This window comes from Chlorocebus sabaeus, chromosome X, assembly GCF_047675955.1.
Source record: "Chlorocebus sabaeus isolate Y175 chromosome X, mChlSab1.0.hap1, whole genome shotgun sequence".
NCBI classification, from domain to species: domain Eukaryota; kingdom Metazoa; phylum Chordata; class Mammalia; order Primates; family Cercopithecidae; genus Chlorocebus; species Chlorocebus sabaeus.
This window is the reverse complement of record NC_132933.1, coordinates 132,645,718-132,660,329: the sequence shown is the minus strand read 5'-3', so window position 1 is coordinate 132,660,329 and position 14,612 is coordinate 132,645,718. Positions and strand designations below refer to the sequence as shown.

Genomic DNA, 14,612 nt, shown 5'->3' with positions numbered 1-14,612 from the left:
TATGACTCTAATCCACCCTGACTCTTGTCTTCCAGATAAGTTCCTTCAAACATTTCTTTAAGATAGATAAGACTCATCACTATCTTCTTCTCTGAGCACACTCCAATTCATCTTAAAGGGTGGTATATGGAATTGTATGTAATTAACATTTCAACCCTCAAACGACCAATGCAGAGTAAAGGTCATATTACCTCCCTTGTCCTAGAAAATAAACTTACGTTAATGCAATTCACATATGCATTATTTTTGGAATGCCCTCAACACAATGCTGACATATCAAGTTTTCTGATTAAATCCTTATCTTCTTGCACTGCAACCACACCCTGCATCCTCTATTCATACCTGTTGTTACTCTTAGTTCCATGAATAAAACTTTATTTAAAATTTTTGATTCACCTTTTTCCAGCTCCCATCCATTGCCACAGTCTCTATACATTAGATTCCAAATCTGTCGATCAGCCTGTTCACTATTTTCAGCTTCACGTCATCTCAAATTTTACAATAAACTTTCTTTTCTCAACTACTCACCCAGTTAATAGTACAGTATATACTAACAAAGCAACTTAAGAAAAAAATTGAGTGAAACATAATCTGAAGGGTATTTTATGCTCTACATTTTGTAAAAATATCTACCTCCTGAGTTTAGCAAAAATTTAAAATGTTGAACAATTTAATTTTTAAAGCAGCGAGCCAATGTTATCCTACATACCAGTGAAGCTTTACAAAGCTTTTTCTACCAAAAAAAGCACCTTTATTCAAATGAAACTTCTCTATCACTTCATCAAAACAAGGATTCAAATGTTATCTATCAGAAATGAGCAAAGAGTTACTTCTGCAGTTAAGTTTCCCATTTGGAAAATGACCCTTGGTTTTATTAGAGATTAGGTTACATGGATTATCAGTCTTACGCAGTATTTTACTTTCTACTGTTTCCTAAGTTTAAGGAATAGTACTTGTTAAACAAGAAAATATATTTCTCTAATTTTAAAAAACAAGTGGGAAAAAATGTGTTCTAAAGCTGGCCAGTACCACGTTTAAACCCCAACTCTGTCAGTTACTGGTGTAGTTACCTGAACTTGGGTAAGTTATTTAACATTTTGAGCCTCAGTTTCTTCACTCACAAGATGCACATAATATCTACCTCACAGGGATGTTGTAATTAAAAAGATCCACCAAGAGACAGTGTATGCTCAGTAAATGTTATTTCTTTTCCTCTCTTTTGCCTCAATTGACAGTGTAACATTACATTTCTACATATAACTTCTAAAGATGTAATGCAATGAAGAAGTATAGGAGAGTGTTGAAACACCTGTTCCATAATTCACTACAGTCAATTTTCCACTAAGCAGGGTGGAAGAGATCATTTTGTATGTGCTATATTTTTATACAATGTAGCTAGAGAAAGAGTATGGACAAAAAATAGTTTAAAAGTGAGGCAAATGTATTTATCCTCTCTCATCCCACCATAATGCCTTCCAGCCAAAAAATTTCAGAGCCTGGCAGATTGTATATATGCAAATGTGATGTGAAATACTGGAAAAGGTTAGGAAATGCTAATCATGCTTTACTTTGTTAGCCTGAAATGTGTATAAAGTCACACATTAGAATAACCTACAATATGGGTCTCATCAGAACAAATCAGATAAAGGAGACGACTGTTCCCTTGACTTTCAACAGGAATTGTTTTCAATGTTGTAAAAAATTATCACCTAAGATCATCTTCCAGGCTTAAAGAGGAAGAACAATTCAAACCAGTATTTCTGAATCAAGGTTTCAGGAACTCTAGAGTATTCCTAAATATTTTAAGGAAAATTCTGATGTTAAAAATATTTTATTAATTTAAAAACTTTCATTTTAAGCAACTTTATTAAGCAGACTGCTTTGTTGTAATGGCATGATACAACAATGTACTTTTCCAGGCTGCTGTCTGATACCTCTGAAAATATATCATTAGTTAAAAAAAAAACTTCCATTTCAGCAGGAGATCATCATGTATAAGTATGCTAGGACCAAAAGATGATCTGTGACTGATAAAACGCTACCTTGAACTCAGCAGGGTATACCATCTACTGACATTCTCCTATCTAGAAATGAAATGGACGTATGGACATTAAGAGAAGAATCTTCAAAGAGAGTAACAGTCTGAAATAACAGGAAGGGAAGAGGAAAAGAAAAGATCCAGAGCCCTAGTATATTAATATGGAGACCCAGGTTGTAGGAATGAGCAAGGACCATACTTTTTTTTTTTTTTTTTCACCACCCTCAGGTTTCCACAAGTATATCTACCTTCCAAACTCCCTGATATCAGCAGTGGTTTTCCTGTCCAAAAGCTTATGCAATAGGAATTCCATCATGAAGGTGCTGAGCATGAGGCATTAGACACCTCTCTCAAAATGTGGTTGATACCATCAAATTGTTCAGAATCCAAAGAATCTTCTATGCAATCACATTGAAACAATAAGAAACAAGCACTTTATATTCTTAATAAGGAATGTATATAATCCTTACCAATGTGACAGGATTAAGAATCAGCTCCTCATTTATCCTAAGGAAATATCAGAGATGTGCATAAAGACTTATGTACAGTGATATTCATCATACTCATTATACTGAAAAATAGAAAACAATCTAAATGACCAACAAGGGACTGGTTAAATAAATCATAATACATCTATTCATATGTAGGAATACTATGCAATGGTTAAAATCAGGGCCTCAAAGAAAATTTAATGATGCAAAAAATATGCTTGCAATATATTAAATGAAAAAGGGTACAAAACTATATAGTATGACCCAATTTTGCATCCCTTCCTCCCAACATGTGTGCATGTAACTGGCAAAACATATATAAAATCTCATCAGTCGTTACCTGGGTCATAGGATTTTCTTCTTTGTACTGTATTTTCAAAGTTACATGCACTTATTATGTATTAATTTTATAAAGAGAAAAACAATACATGTAATTAGAAAAATCAGTTTATTTCTAGTTAAGGTGCCCTTATGCCTGCTTTATTATTCCTCTAGCTACTTAAGGTCTGTTAGCACCCAACACTGTTCTACTTTCTAGATGAGAGTAAGAATGACCTCTGGTTATATTTACATTTTTATGTTTAAGAGGACCCTTTCAGAAACTTTTTTTTTTCCTGGTCCTGTGGTTGTGGCCAAGTTTCAGGCCGGGATCCACCTCATGTTTTTTGAAGTGTTACCGTCTAAGGGGGAGTCTGCTTATGAAACAAGAGTATGTTGAGATAAGAATAAAGAAATGAAAACATAGTAGCCAAAATTAAATCTGCATTGTGAATAGCAAGTATTAAAATTGACACTGCAGAAAACGGAATCCATGCCACAGAGGACAAACTTGAGTAAACGAAAAAAAAAAAAAAAAAAAGAAAGAAAGAAAAGATTTTAAAAACTATGGAAGACAGACATAGAAATAATCTATGAATAACAGATGTTCCTAAAGAAAAAAGAAAAAAACAGGCAGTTTAATCAATCAAAAGTATAAGGAAACTTTCCAGTTCTGAAAAAAAAAAAAAATACCTGAGACTGGAGACTGAGAAGGTTCAACAGAGATCATCAACACCAAGACATGTCCTGGCAAATGTTTTTAAATTTCAAGGATAAAGATATAATCCTACAAGCATACAAGCAGAAAAAAATAGGTTATTTCAAAGGAACTGAAATCAGACTGACCTCAGATTTCTCCTCTGCAACAATAAAATGCCAGAAGACAATGAAGTAATCACTTACAGAGAATTGAAAAGGAAAAGTTATGATCTAAGAATTTTATACCTCATCCTAGTTTTTCGTGTTCAAAGGTCACAGGAAATTATTCTTAGATCTGCAAAGTCAAATTTTCACCATCCTGGTAGTTTTTTAAAAAATAAATTGTTCAAAGGTACATCCTAGACCATCAAAAGAGAGTAAGAGATAAAGAATATTGAGGTAGGAAAGAACTGATGAAGTATACTGACACCAACCTAACATTTAGAAATAACTGAGTAAAATAGTTAATTCCACTAAAAGAAAAGGGTTCAATAATGAAGAATAATCGATATAAGTATATAAACAATATAAAAGAAAAAACACTTCAGAAAGTTAAAAGTAGGATTTGTAACCTCAGGCTAAATTAATGTGAACTCAAAATAAAAGAGGTAGTGGGAGAAGCCAAGATTCTAAATTCTCTTTCCTAGAAGGATATTTTAAAACCATTATTTTTAGTAATTATCCAGTAAATATAAATTTTGGAATGTTTTGAAAAACCATATAGTAACCAAGAATAGGTATTACAGTTCAAGTCACTAAAGATAATAATTGGCAGAGACTATTAATAATACTTTATGCAGGCATCACATTCAACCCTAACAACATGAGTCAGGTATAATTATTCCTATTTTATAGTCAAGGAAACTAAGGCTCAGCAAAGTTAATTACTGAATGGCAGAAGTAGGATTCAAACCCAGATCTTTTTAGCTCCGTAATTCTTTCTTCTATATTTCATAAGCTCCTCAAACAAAACAATTTATATGGAAGAAGAAAACGTCACAAGAATAAAAAATGTAAAATAATATGACAGAAACCATTCCAAAAGTAATAATGTAAGAAATGTAAAGTGTAAAGTATCTAATTATACAAGGAAATGGCTTGCTGGATATTAGATATTATTAAAGAATTACTGATGTTTTATGAGTGATGATAGTACGGTGCTTATGAATTTTAAGTCTATCTTTTAAGAAGTATAAATGCAAATGTTTATCGGGGGGTGGCTGGGGGAATAAGAAGAGGAAGCAGAAATGGAACAAGATTGGCCATGAGTTTGATAATCCTTGAGGCTGGGTTATGGGAATATGTTGGTTCATTACACTACTCTCTCCAATCTGGTATGTGTTTGAAATGTTTGATAATCATAACTTTAATAATCACATTATATTGTTTAAAAAGTAAACCAGCAACTATTTACTACTTTAAAGAGAAACCCAAACCAAACAGATAAGTATAAAGAAAAATAAAACAAGTGTTTATAACATTAATACCAAAAATAAAATGTAAGGCAAAAACCTTAAGCTGAGTAAAAAAGTCATTTGGATTAAAGATATAATCAAGATTGAATACACACAGTAATAATGATTGCTATCATTTACTGAGCTCTTACCACATACTAGGCAGATGCTAAGGACTATTATCTTTGATGCTTCTTAACAACTTTGTGAGGTATTATCACCAGTTTACAAATGAGGAAATTAAGCCAAGATAGGTATGTCAATCTTTCTAAGCACTGGATCCCCAGTCCCCTAGCAAAATGCCTGGCACACACAGTAGGTGTTCAATAAATATTTGCTGAATACATGAGAAAGTCTAATATACTGCCTAAGGCTAATAAGTAGAGCCTAAATTCAAACCCAAATCTAATTCTAAAACCCCTACTCTTTTGTTTTTTGTTTTGAGATGGAATCTGGATCTGTCACCCAGGTTGGAGTCCGAGTGGCACAATCTCGGCTCACTGCAACCTCCACCTCCCGGATTCAAGGGATTCTCCTGCCTCAGTCTCTTGAGTAACTGGGACTACTGGTGTGTGCTACCACATCCAGCTAATTTTTGTATTTTTTTTTTAGTAGAGACTGGGTTTCACCATGTTGGTCAGGTTGGTCTCAAACTCCTGACCTCAAGTGATCCACCCGTCTTGGCCTCCCAAAGTGTTGGGATTACAAGCGTGAGCCACCGCGCCTGGCCCTAAAACCCCTACTCTTAATCACATAAAAATCTTTTAATAATATTCCATAGTAAGAGTGCAGAGGTTTATTTCCTTCTGTGTATTTTCTACAATTAGCATGTATCACTTTTTAAGCAAAAAAGTCATTAAAAACAGTAAATGCATAATAGTATTGAACATTTAACCATGACTAAACCAACCACAAAACACAAAAGCAGATGCTTTGGAGAATATAACATAACTGGAAAGAAAATGGATGGGAAAATTTTAGTGCACTATAATATCAACTAGCATAATAAATAAGGACAAAGCATTTGAAATAATTTATATTAGAACAGGCAGATACTGAATTTTATAATGTAAAAAGAATATGGGTTGTTTTCAACTTTTAAGTTTCTATGAAAAGTAATAAAAACTGACCATGTCACCTAGGATGGAGTGCAGTGGTGCAGCCTTAGTTCACTGCAGCTTCAAACTCCTGACCTCACGCAATCCTCCCACCTCAGCCTCCGAAAGTGCTAGGATTATAGGCATGAGCCACTACACCTGGCCAGTTTAAAATTCTTAGAGGCAGGAATTACACAGATCACATTTTCTGATTATAATAAAATACTGAATAAGGAAATAAAGCACTCACTCAGAAATTAATATTCTTCTAAATAACTACTGGGTCAAGGAAATAAGTAACAGCTATCATTTATTCATTGCCTATTTTGTTCAAACTACAGTGCTACCTGTGTTACACATATTCTCTCACTGAATCCCAATTAATAATTAAAAACCATCCATGAGGTAAGTTATTATGTATAACAGGGAAGAAAAAAAGTTAGGTTGAGATTTTAATAACTTGTCCAAGATCATAGAGTTATTAAATCTGCAGATAATTAAATTCAAGTTCAAATACAAAGCTACTACTTACATAGAAATGCTGCTATATTGCTTAGAATTCATGTACAAGCATCTAGCTATGCTCATTTTTCTTCGTTCATAAAATAGTTTTGTAATAAAAGTGGAGAAAACTAGAGTTCTTTAGCACAACATGTCCTGAAAGTATTTGTTAAACACACTATTCTAGGAAGGTTATGGTTCCTTTTTCTAACATATCATTGATCAGATAAAATATTTCAAATTACATAATCTCCTAAAAGGGATTCCTTTAAATATATCCATTTTTATTAGGAAAAGGAAAAATGAAAGAAAACATAAAAATTAGGTAAACAAAATAGGGAATATAAGGAAAACATGACTTGCCACTACATTTATTTTTAAAACCCGGTGTATCCTTAGAAAAGTTGCTTTTTTCTGGTACTTATCTGTAATCCATAAGAGTTCTATGGAATCTTGGCCAGCATGGATTTGAAAGTCTGCCACTAACTGTGGGCAAGCCCCCAAGCCTCTCTAAGTTGTGGTTGCTTCATCCATAAATATGTGACTATCCAGGAGCTCTCCCAACTTGAAAGTTTTATGATCTTCTATAAAACTTTAAGGATTAAAGTTTTAGATTAAGTTATTTAAAATTTTGGGGGGTTTTCGTACCCAAGGAAGTTACTGATTCTATGTTTAAAGCTGTTTTTAACGTTACTTCTAAGTATAACTTTTTCTTCCACTTCTGCATTCAGAATAGTTTTATCTATACCTGTCAGTGGTGCTTTTGTTCCCCAGTGTAAACATAGATAATGCCAAAGAACTGACTATATGAATGTTGTCAACTGAAAGAAAAAAATACAATATTGGTTTTTGTGCAGATTAAGGGAACTTAAAGCAATTTTATAACTTCCACAATCTGATCTATTATTTTACTAGAGAAAATCAGTAAAGTGTCAATTTAAAAAATTGGGATCTACTCCTAAGCCTATTCCTGCTTCTCCAATACCTTCAAACCCTCTTAGTACACAATGGCATTGGTAATATTTTCCAATCTGCCTGATGATCAAAATTACCTATGGTTTCTGTTAAAGATACATTACCTAGACCTATCTCAGCCTGACACTGAATCAGAATTCCCAGAAGCCCCATGGTTAAGTATATTATTTTTTAAACAGGCACCTTAGAGGATGCCTGTGATTAGACAAGACTGGGAGGCCAGGAGCGGTGGCTCACACTTGTAATCCCAGCACTTTGTGAGGCCAAGGCAGGCGCATCATGAAGTCAGGAGTTTGAGACCAGCCTGGCCAACATAGTGAAACCCCCATCTCTACTAAAAACACAAAAGTTAGCTGGGCATGCTGGTGCGTGCCTGTAATCCCAGCTACCTGGGAGGCTGAGGTAGGAGAATCACTTGAATCTGGGAGGCGGAGGCTGCAGTGAGCTGAGATCACGCCATGGCACTCCAGCCTGGGCAATGGTACGACTCCATCTTGGAAAAGAAGAAGAAGAAGAAGAAGAAGAAGAAGAAGAAGAAGAAAAAAAAAAAGACTGGGAAATCCCAGTGTAAACATCATGAGCTCTGGAGCCTGATACATAAAGTTTCAAAGCCTGGCTTTTTCTTTATTATAGTTGTGACTTTGGGTAAGTGACTTAACATGAATCTGTTTTCTAATCCGTAAAATTCATATCCTAATTATGCTGGAGGTTGTGGTACAGTTCAGTATGCCCAGCCATACTGGGTGTTTAGGAGATATCAGCTTCTCTTTCCTCCTGCTCATCTTGTCAGGGGAAACAACAATTACTATTATTTGAGGGGATTTTGAAGAGCCCCTTGGCCTAATGGGTCCACTTCCATTTCTAGGGCTAAAAATCTGAGTTCTGGATAACCTTTTAATGTATTACTTGGATTGGCTAATTCAGGAGTCCTACAAACAAGTTAAATGATTTATTCTGGTTTCCAGAGGTTTAATGAAGCCCTCTTACCCAAAACAGATACACCATTATGCTGGGCTTCAAAGTCCAAGTTTTTACTTGCTGTGACTGTGGCAAAAATCATTCAAACCTCTGTTTCCCCATCTGTAAGACAAGTGATGCTAAATGTCTACTGAACTAACAAACATTATTGATAACATAACTATTAATTAACACTTAAACATATATATTCTTACAAACATCTTTATGTACAAAAAGATCGCATTAATAACTTACAAGTAAAACAAGGGTACTTGCTCAAATACACAATAAACCAGAACCTGTTTAACAGAATTCTTGTTTGTGTAATATCAACTGTATCTCAATACAAAGTGTTTTAGGCATGTTTTTAGGTGAATTGACTTAGTAAGAAACAATCCAAATGATCCACTCTAATTAAAATATGTATGTGTATGTGTGTACACACACACACACACACACACACATATATATATATCTCACCCTAGGTATAAACATAACCTAGTAACAAAGTCACCAAAACTAATTTCTGAAAAGATAACCACAAATGTAGTTTCTAATTAGAGCTCCATGATTAATTCTATATGCATATTTATTAAGCATAAATAAACAGTATTAATAGGAATGCTTTACTAGGCTGGGCGCAGTGGCTCACGCCTGAAATCCCAGCACTTTGGACAGGTGGATTGCTTGAGGCCAGGAGTTCAAGACCAGCCTGGCCAACATGGTGAAACTCTGTCTCTACCAAAAAATACAAAAATTAGCTGGGCATGGTGGCACATGCCTATAGTCCCACGTACTCGAAGGCTGAGGCAGGAAAATCACTTGAGCCCGGGAGGCAGAGGTTGCAGTGAGCTGAGATCGCGCCTCTATCTCAAAACAACAACAACAAAAAAACCACGTTACTAAAAATTGTTAAGTTTTAACTGCTCACATAAGCTATAACTTAGAGAAACCTAAGGAAATTTTTAAAAACGAAAAATCAGGATATTTATTCAGAACAAAGGAAAAGTTACCCTCAAATCTTAAAAAAGCAAAAAACAAGAAAAAAAACCTTCAAGTCCTATTGAAAGTAATTTAAATTACACTAAAGAACTATAGCTTTTTTTCTCATTTTTTCAAATCATTCTTTAATGGAATTCAGTAATTTTCTTCATTTAGGTCTTGTCCTTTGCTTGTTATGTTTATTTCTAGGCATTTAATATTTTTGTTGCTATTATGAATCTTTTTTCCATGATAGTTTCTGTTTATGGCCCATAAACAGGAAAGCTGTTTGTTGATTTCTGAATACATTTTGTGTAATATCACCTTATTAGACTATCATTTGTTTTAATAAATCTTTTTAGGGGATTTCCTTAGATTATCTAAGTGGATAATTATATCATAGATGAATAAGCTTTTATCTTTTTGAATACTCTTTGATTTTCTTATTTAATTGCATTAGCAAGCTCTTCTAGAAGGTAAAATAGAAGTGAAAATAGCAAGCATAGTTTTAATGAGAATGCCTGTAATATGTCCTTATCAAGCTGGTTATTGGTCTAAGATTTTTTAAGTATTGAGGACATACCTTTTATTTCTAGTAGTAAAACTACTAGGAATAGGTTTTTAATTGAGAAGAGACACTTTAAACCTTTTTAATTTTTTTTTTTTTTGAGACAGAGTCTCGCTCTGTCACCCAGGCTGGAGTGCAGTGGCATGATCTCGACTCACTGCAAGCTCCGCCTCCCGGATTCACCCCATTCTCCTGCCTCAGCCTGGGACTACAGGCACCCTCCACCATGCCCGGCTAATTTTTTGTATAAACTTTTTTTCTTACATTTTATTTAGAAATGATAAAATGATCATAAAGTCACAGAAAGTTGCAAAAGTAATACAGAGAGGTCCCATACACTTTTAACCTACTTTACCCCAGTGGTAACATCTTATATCATCTCCTGTCAAAGACAGGACATTGCAACTGGTACAATGCACAGATCCTACTCAGATTTCACTGGCTTTACAGGTATGTAGCTGTGTTTTCTAGGCCATTTGATCACATGTGTGGGTCTCTATATCCACCACTACAGTAAAGATACCAGTTTATTGCTACCACGATCCCTCACGTGGCCCCTTTATGACCACGCTTCCTTCCCCTTTTCCTAATTCCTGGCAATCAGTAATCTATTCTCCATTGCAATAATTCTGTCATTTTAAGAATGTCATATAAATAATACAGCATGTAACCTTTTTTTTCACTCAGCATAAATCCCTTGAGATTCATCCAAGCTGTTGTGTGTATCGACAATTCATTCCCTTTTAGTTACTGAGTAGTATTATTCCATGATGTGGATGTGCTAGGTTATTTGACCATTTACCCATTCAAGGACATTTGGTTTCTAATTTTTGGATAGTACAAATAAAGCTGCTATGAACATCTGTGCACAGACTTTTATGTGGACATAAGTTTTCACTTCTCTGTGGTGAATGTCCAGGAGTACAACTGCTGGATCATATAGCAAGCATATGTTTATTAATAAATGGCCAAACTATTTTCCTGGGGGGCTGTATCATTTTATACCCTCACCAGCAATATACAAGTGATCTAGTGTGTTTGCATCCTCGCCATTTATTATTGTCACTATTTTTTATTGTGGCCATTCTAATAGGTGTGTAGTGATATCTCATCATGTTTTTTCACTTCCCTGATACCTCACCATGCTGAACCTCTTTTCACATGCTTATCTGCTATTCATCTTTGGTGAAGTGTCTGTTCACTTCTTTTGTCTATTTTTTTGCCTAGATTGCTTGTTTTTGTTATTGCTGAGTTTTGAGAGTTCTCTGAATATTGTAGATACAAGTCCGGTCTCAGTTACAGGTTCATACCCTCCACAGAGTCTTTTTCATAGATAAAAGGTCTTGAATTTTCAGAAGTTCAATTTATTGTTTTCTCCTTTTATAGAATTTGCTTTTGGTCTCAGGTTTAAATGTTTCATTTAGCCCACAGTCCTGAAGATCTTCTATGTCTAAATTCTAAAAGTTTTCTAGTTTTACATTCATATCTATAATCCATTTTAAATTAACTTTTACACAGTATGAGATTTGGGTTGAGACTGACTGTTTTACCTACAGATATGCAATAGCTCCATGCACCATTGTTGAAAACGCTATTTATCGTTCCTCTATCAAACTGCTTTTGTAACTTTGACAAAAATCAGTTGGCTGTACTTAGGTGGGTCTATTTCTTGTTCTCCATTTTATTCCACTGATCTATGTGTGTATCCCCTTGCCAATAGTACAGTATTTTGAGTACTGGAGCTACATAGTAAGTCTTAAAATCATTTGGAATGATTCCTCCCATTTTCTTTTTAGAGAAAGGGTCTTGCTCTGTCGCCCAGGCTGGAGTGCAGTGGTGTGATCACAGCTAACTGCAGACTTGAACTCCCGGGCTCAAGTGTTCCTCTTGCCTCAGTCCCCCAAGTACCTAGGACTATAAGTGCGTGCCACTATTCCTTGCTAATTTTTTTAAAAATTATTTTTCTAGAGATAGAGCCTTGCTATATTGCCCAGGCTGGACTTGAACTCCTGGCCTCAAGTGATCCACCCACTTCAGCCTCCCAAGGTGCTAGGACTACATCATTAAGTTTTATGTTAGCTGTGGGTATCAAGTTGAGCAAGTCCCCCTCTATTAGGTGGCTGAGTTTTTATTATGAATGAATGTTTAACTTAGCTAAATGTTTTTTCTTTCCTATAAGCCATTTCATGATCAAGAAAAAATATGTTATCTCCATTAGTATCATGTGACTTGTCTTCTTTAACCTTTTAATATGGTAGGCTACCTTGATTTTTGGATACTGTGTCTGATGTGGAATAAAACCCAGTTGGTCATGGCATACAATTCTTATATGTTGTTGGATTTGTTTTGCTAGTTTTTGTTGAGGATTCTGTGTCTATGTTCTTCAGGGATATTGACCTGTAGTTTTCTATACTATCTTTCGGTTTTGCCATCAGGATAATACTGGCCTCATAAAATAAGTTGTAAAGTGTTCTCTATTTTCTGGAGGAGACTATGTAGAATTTATGTTATTTCTTTATTCCTGACAGTCCAAGTTTCCTTCTTTTATCATTCTCTTTCAGGGTCTGCTACTCACAAATTCTCTTAGTTTTCCTGCATCCGAGACCACTCTGATTTTATCTTCATTCCTGAAGGATATTTTCACTTGGTATAGAAATCTGGGTTGACAGTATTTTCTTTCAGCACTTGAAAAATGGTGTGCCATATCCTTCTGGCATCTACATATGTTTTAAGATGAGGTTTCACTGTGTCACCCAGGCTGGAGTGCAGTGGAGCGAAGATGGTTCACTGCGGCCTTGACTGACTGGGCTCAAGTGATCCTCCAGCTTCAGCCTCCCCAGTAGCTGGAATTACAGGCCAATGCCACCGTGCCTGGCTATTTATTTTTAATATTTTATTATTTGTAGAAATGGGTCTTGCCATGTTGCCCAAGCTGATCTTGAACTCCTGGGCTCAAGCAATCCTCCTGCCTTGGCCTCCCAAAGTGCTGGGATTATAGGCGTAAGCCCCCCAGAGTGCTGGGATTACAGACGTAAGCCTCCCAAAGTGCTGGGATTACAGGCGTAAGCCACTGTGCCTGGCAGACATCCACAGATTCTGATGGAAAATCTGCTGTCACATGAATTGTTCCCTATAGGTAACAGTTCATTTCTCTCTAGCTGCTTTAAAGATTCTTTTTCAAAAGTTTGATATTTAATTTTTCAATTCTCATAAATTTTCAATTGTCATAAAACATAACATAAAATTCACTATCTCAACTATTTTAAGTGTATGGTTTAGTAGTAGTATTCACATTATGTAACTAATCTTCAGAACTATCTTGCAAAATTGCAACTCTGTATCTACTGGACAGTAACTACTCATTTCCAAAAGTTTGATTCTGATTTTGTCTAGGAGTGGATTACTTTGGGTTTATCTTATTTGGGATTCAGTCAGCTTCCTGAATCTGTAAGATTATGTCTTTTGCAAAATTTGGTGAAATTTCAGCCATTATTTCTTCAGGTCCACTTTCTTTTTTCCCTTTCTGGGACTCTGATGACATAAATGTTAAATCTTTTGTTAATGTTTACCAGGCCTTTGAGGCTCTGTTCATTTTCCAGTTTTTCTCTATTTTTCATGTCTACTGCTTTATCTCCAATGTTATTCTTTCCTGTCATCTCCATTCTTCTATCTAGCCCATGTAGTAAGTTTATTACAGTTACTGTATTTTTCAGTTCTAAAATTTCTATTTGGTTCTTCCTTATAGCTTTCATTTCTTTCCTGAGACGAATTTCTCATTTGTTTCAAGTGTGTTTGTGATTGCTCACTGAGGCATTTTTGTGATGGCTGCTTTAAAATTCTGGTCTGATAATTACAACATCTGAATTATCACAGTGCTGATGTCTGTTGACTGTCTTTTCTCATTCATGTTGCAATTTTCCTGGTTTTTGGTGTAGGTGATTTTTTACTGTCTAATGGATATCTGGAGATTATAGGACTCTTTCCTATTTAATCTTTTTTTTTTTTTCTGAAGCAGGCAGTCCTCCTGTCGAGGTGGAGTGTGAGGAGGGTGAGTGTGTATGTTCAGCTTCCCTCTGGGCCCTACCAACATCACCCAGGCAAAAGTGGAGCAATGACTCACACTGTTTTGTTGCAGATGGGTGGGATGGAAGTTCAGCTCCACTATTAGTCCCAATGAAAGTAGGGCACCAACCTGTATCACCTCATTGCCTCTGAGTAGGGGTGTAAGCTCACCTCCCTGCTGGGCCCTGATGATGACAGGGAGGAGGAAAGCAGAGGGCTGACTCATACTTCTTTGTTGCTGCACTATAAAGCCAAAAGCTCAGCTCCCCAAAGGACCCAGCTAACAACAGGGGAGGGTAGAGGAGGAAGCAGAATGCCAACTAGCCCTGCCACCCATCACTTGCCAGATGGGAGTGAAGGCTCAGTTCTCCACTGGGCCCCACTGACATTAGTGGAGGTAAGATGTGTTGAGAATCCTACCTCCAAACTTCTTGTTCTGCCTGTTGATATCAGGTGAGTGTAGAGTATAGA

At 35.6% G+C, this 14,612-nt stretch overlaps 1 protein-coding gene across 5 annotated transcripts in view; it reads right to left on the bottom strand.

Moving 5' to 3' along the window:
- RPS6KA3 (ribosomal protein S6 kinase A3) overlaps positions 1-14,612 on the bottom strand; it is a 116,257-nt gene that overhangs the window by 87,519 nt on the left and 14,126 nt on the right. Inside the window, exons 2-3 of one of the 5 annotated variants that reach the window (XM_037986398.2) lie at positions 3,541-3,634; positions 2,509-2,609 (exon numbers count right to left, since the gene is read on the bottom strand). The exons of 3 other annotated variants lie outside the window; for them this stretch is intronic. The gene's annotated coding sequence lies outside the window, so the exon portion shown is untranslated. The remainder of the gene's footprint in view (positions 1-2,508; positions 2,610-3,540; positions 3,635-14,612) is intronic. One more of the 5 variants, XM_037986397.2, reaches the window with a different exon arrangement.